This window comes from Colobus angolensis, unplaced genomic scaffold, assembly GCF_000951035.1.
Source record: "Colobus angolensis palliatus isolate OR3802 unplaced genomic scaffold, Cang.pa_1.0 Scaffold858, whole genome shotgun sequence".
Lineage (NCBI taxonomy): Eukaryota > Metazoa > Chordata > Mammalia > Primates > Cercopithecidae > Colobus > Colobus angolensis.
Genome location: NW_012122465.1, coordinates 118,937 through 124,276, shown reverse-complemented (window position 1 = coordinate 124,276; position 5,340 = coordinate 118,937). Strand labels below are relative to the sequence as shown.

At 38.0% G+C, this 5,340-nt stretch overlaps 1 pseudogene; it reads right to left on the bottom strand.

Annotated features, from left to right (window-relative positions):
• Positions 1–389: 389 nt before the first annotated feature.
• LOC105503423 lies at positions 390–691 on the bottom strand (annotated as a pseudogene).
• Positions 692–5,340: the final 4,649 nt, after the last annotated feature.

The window sequence follows — 5,340 nt, the reverse complement described above, 5'->3', positions numbered from 1 at the left end:
ATTCTACTACAAAACATGGGAATAGAAGTAATTTAAAATGTTCAAGACATTAAATGCAGGACATACTCTATATTGCCATTTAATGTGGTTTGTATCATAGAATATAAAAACTAACCTCCCCAGCTATGGTATGTTAAGTTGACACCCAAGACAGTCAAAGCCTCCCATAATTCAATATCCCACAGTATTTTTTTCAACCAGCAAATAATTTCACCTCTTAAAAAAAGCATTTACACTTAAAAAATGGGATGAGGTGTGATTCCCTCCTTTTTAAAAATGTTTCTAGAGCTACTAAAAAACTTGCATTTACAAAATAGTTGATAATAAATATTCCTCTGGATTGTACAAGAAGGGAGACAGGGACCGCTGATAAGACATGGTATATGGTATTAATCAGACTTGACTTCTTAATCTCCTGCTTCATCAGAGGCGGGACTCTCCTCAGTTTTCGTTCCCCATTTTCTGCAGGTAAATCTTCAGTTTCTTGGTTGGCCACTTCGGCCTGTTTTCCCTTTGCTCCCCTTTTCCCTTTCGTTTGCCCTTTTTTGTCTGAAGATTTGTCTTTCACTGCTGCCCTTTTCAGCTTCGCTTCCACTTTTGCAGGAGCAGGTTTAGCTAACAACCACTCGGATCTCCTCTTGGGCTCTTCCTTGGCGGCCCCTTCGTTGGAGCTGACCTTCCTCTTGGGCATCCTGGTGGCAGGGAGGGCACGTGCCAGGTTCCTGCGGGCTGGGGCTTGCCTAGAGCCTTTGCGAAGCTGAGCTGTAGCTCCTCTCACTGCCCGAGCTGCTGAGACCCACTGCCTTAACTACATTTCGAAAACTTGAACAAACACTTCAAAATCAGGACATTTCATATACAAGTCTGGATTTCAGTCTTCCCTTGAACAACCAGGGCCTGCATTTGTGTAGATCAGCTCAACAAAGGAGGCAGAGAAGGGTATGTGATGTTCACCACAGCTCTGACCACTCCCCAGTGACACTCTGCCTCTCTCAGTTGTCCTTTATCAGAACCCTGCCACCGTTTTTATAAATACTTTTTATTCCTTACTGTCTATAAAGAATTGAAAAATGAAAGACCAATAAAGTATCACATTTTATGAAAAAGTCCCTTTTACATTTCAACTGCCTTCTTAATTTAAAATAAATACGCAAAGACTTTCTGTAATGAAGTCAAAATCCAGCCCACTTCAACTGCTTTTAAAGGTTTAGTATTAGGTGGTGGTTCACACCTATAATCTCAATGCTTTGGGATGCTGAGACTTTAGAGGATCACTTGAGCACAGGACTTCAAGACCAGCCTGGGCAACAAAGCAAGACCCAATAAATAAATAAATAAATAAAGTTAGCAAAGCAAGACCCAATAAATACATAAATAATAAATAAATAAATCAAGAATGTTAGCCAGGCATGGTGGCATACACCTGTGGTCGCAGCCACTTCAGGGACTGAGGTGGGAGGATCGCTTGAGCGTGGGAGGTCAAGGCTGCAGTGAGCTGTGATCTAGCCACTGCACTCCAGCCTGGGTAACAGAGTGAGACCTCATCGCAAAAAAAAAAAGAGAGAGAGAAAAAAAGGTTGAGTATTTCTTATCCAAAATGCTTGGTACCACGAGTATTTCAGGGTTTCTTGGATTTTGGAATATTTGTATATATGTAATGAGATATCTTGGGAACAGGACCCGAGTGTAAACACAAAATTCTTTAGTTTAACATACACCTTATAAACACAGCCAGAAGGTAATTTTATACACTATATTTTGATAATTTTGTGCATGAAACAAAGTTTGTGTACACTGAACCATCAGAAAGCAAAGGTGTCGCCATCTAAGCGAACCATGTGGACAATCTGTGGTTGTTTGGCATCGCCATCACTCCTGACTTTGAACTTATATGCTATTAATAAGCAATCATTTTCTTACTCACATGTAGGTGTTTAAGTAAAAAATATGACATATCATTAATACAGTGAATAAACAATGTGTTCAGGTAACTAAACAGCACAGTAGCATCATCAGAATACCTCTATCAGCTGTTAAACAACAGCAACTATAAACACCAGCAGACTGAATAAACTGCATTGTGCACCTGTGTTTTCACTGCAACCTATCACATGAGGCCAGGTGTGGAATTTTCTACTTTGTGGCATCATGTTGGCACTCAAAATGCAAAATTGAATCTAATATAAAATGTGGACTTCAGACATTACAATATTCAATCCTTCTTTAATTCTCTTGCTATAACTTTGTTTCCTGCACAGGTTTTGGAGCATACTGGATGTCGGATTTTCAGATTAGGGATGCTCAACTGGTATTTTTCTGGCCCCTGCAAAGCTTTCAGTAGGTCCCCTACTATGTCATACCAGGGACTGTGCGAGTTCCTGGGAATAGCACTGTAACTCATTCTTGAGTGGGTCCTTGACTTCATTGAGTTTATAATCTAATAGGAAGAAGGCTATGAAGAATTCTAATAAAGTAAAACAAGCAATCACAACAAACCTTCCTCTTTAACTTATCAAAAATGGAAACTTTGAAGAGCTGCTCTTTAATAAATCACTAGAAGGCATGAGGACCCAGGTGTTTTGACTCAGCCCCATTTCAGACTGAGATCTGAGGCCACGATACCTCATGTGCCTATATATGCTAATAATCACCATTTCTTGTACCACTCTCTACATATTCTCATCTACACAATCATCTTCAACTCTTTCTCATGCACTTCAGTCTTACAATTTGTGATCAGCAAACTCCCCTGTAACTTCCACCTTTTCTCTGAATGTTCTTTTCAGTGGCTGAGTTCCATTAATCCTGGCTTCCTTTTGTGTAAATTCTTCTGCTGAATTGCTTTTAACAGAAAGTCCTTTTATTCTTTCTCAGCTTATAAACCTCAGGACAATGAGATGTGATAGGTGTCCTCCTTTCTTCTTGCTGCCATATCCAATTAATTAATTCCCCCCTGTACTTTTGAGAAAATTAATGCTAAAGCCTTTGCCATCCATCTATAAGAGTGACACCCTTTCTTATGTCTTAATGCCTTCTGCTAAGCTATTACTCTTTATCATTTGTTGAAGATTTCTCTCAGGGCAAAGAATTCCTCCCTACCTGATTATCATTATCAACTATTTCAACATTAACATAAACGAAGTCGCCACACCCTCATCTCTTTGGTTCTTGAACTCTCGTCTCTACCTTACATACCCATTCCCACACTCAGCTTTGATTTCATTAGAAATTGAATCAAATATAAAATATGGACTTCGGACATTACAATATTCAACCCTTCTTTAACTCTCTTCCTATAACTTTGTTTCATGCACAAAATTATCAGAACCTTCTTTAGCTCTCTTGCTATAACTTTGTTTCATTCGCAAACTTTGTTTCATGCACAAAATTGTCAAAATATAGTGCATGAAATTACCTCCTGACTATGTTTATAAGGTGTATGCTAAACTAAAGAATTTTGTGTTTACACTCGGGTGCTGTTTCCAAGATATCTCATTACATACATACAAATATTCCAAAATATTGGCCCTTTCCTGGTTTTATTTCTTTTATTGTCCAGTTTAATTAAAGTATGCCATTATAATCACTCATTTGCAAATACTCAACTCTTTTGCCCTTTTTACCACCTTTGTATACTTTAAGAAAATTCTTACTGAATTCTAACTTATACCATTTTTCTCCCTGTAATTGAGAACCGGAATATTCTGGGAAAAAGAAAAACATACAACCGGGCATTTTCACATTAAAGTCAAAATGAAAGACTTCAGATGAGCACAAAACAAGTATGTTCGAACTCCTGTGATGTCTCCCTAGTGCATTTGTTTTCCAGCATTCTGAGATGATATAACATGCCCTCTCCACTTTTTTCTTTTTTTTGAGACAGAGTTTTGCTCTGTCACCCAGGCTGGAGTGCAGTGGTGAAATCTCGGCTCACTGAAACTTCTGCCTCCGGGTTCAAGCAATTCTCATGCCTCAACACCCCAAGTAGGTGGAATTACAGGCATGTGCCACCACCACCGGCTAATTCTTGTATTTTTAGTAGAGATGGGGTTTTGCCACGTTGGCCATGTTGGTCTCGAACTCCCAGCCTCAAGTGATCCACCTGCCTCGGCCTCACAAATTGCTTGGATTACAGGCATGAGCGACTGCACCTGGCCCTCTCTCTATCTTTTCAACTCCATTGTGTTAAGTATTAATGATCTACTTAATGTTTTATGGAGACAATTTAATGTATCAAACATAATCTCTTCAGCAGAGACTGCTAGTAACCATATAATATACATTGAATCCTTATTTTTAATGACAGAATTCCATTCTTTAGATAAGCACATTGCCACCTTGCAAAAGGATTATTTCTCATCCTTCCTTGAACCTAAGTTTAGCTATGTGAATCAGTCCTGGCCAAGGAGACGTAAATAGAAACTTTATGTAGTGTCTTCATCATTAGAAGTCTCATTAGAAGGTATGCATGTGGTCTTCTTTTTCTACTTTCTCCAACTTTCTGCCTGGATTTTTTATTTATTTTTTATTTTTTTAGTTTCTAGTGTGTTTTATGCTAACAGGCAGAAATCTTCCAAGAAAAACAGAGAAGGGTCAGATAAAATTGAATGACACTGCATGTCATGATGAAAAACCATCTGGGATCTTTGTCCAGTATTGTTCCAATGGAGTGGAAGAATTAGACAATGTTTCCACGTATAATGTGAGTAAAAAGACAAGAATTAAAGATGGGTAATTTATAAAAATCTTTCAAGAAGTTTGATTATGAAAGATATGATAGAAGAACAAGGAAAAATTAAGAATTAGGAACTTTTTTTAATGGGAGGTGCTTGATCATTTTCACTTCATTTTTATTTACTGAAGGGGAATCTGTTAATTTTAACAAGTTAATCAATCTAAAAGAAGAATTAATGTTCTCTCCACACCTCTCCTTTTCCTTTGGCCCCCTAAACAACCTGTTCTTTATTTTTCTTACCATTTTTTTTTAAACATGACATTGTTTTAGTTTTCTCTCCTCTAAAGTGGGAATAATAGTAGTACCTACATCAAAGATTGCTAAAGATTACATATGTTTTTGTTCTTTGGCTATTGGACCTGTGATTAATTTGTTTACTCTTGGGTTCATTCCCTGATGCCCATTACTCTGCTTGTCACCACGAATATCTGACTCCTTCATTTCCTAGGACCCTTGTCTATTGACTTCTAATTGGTTTCAGTATCCTGAATGTACCAGCAGAACACTAGGGAGAAAGAAAAGGAGAAATCAGGATATTTATCTTTCTTCCTCTCTCTTTCTGTCTGTTCCATGCTAGATCTCAATAGAACCTCTCCTTTCTTTAT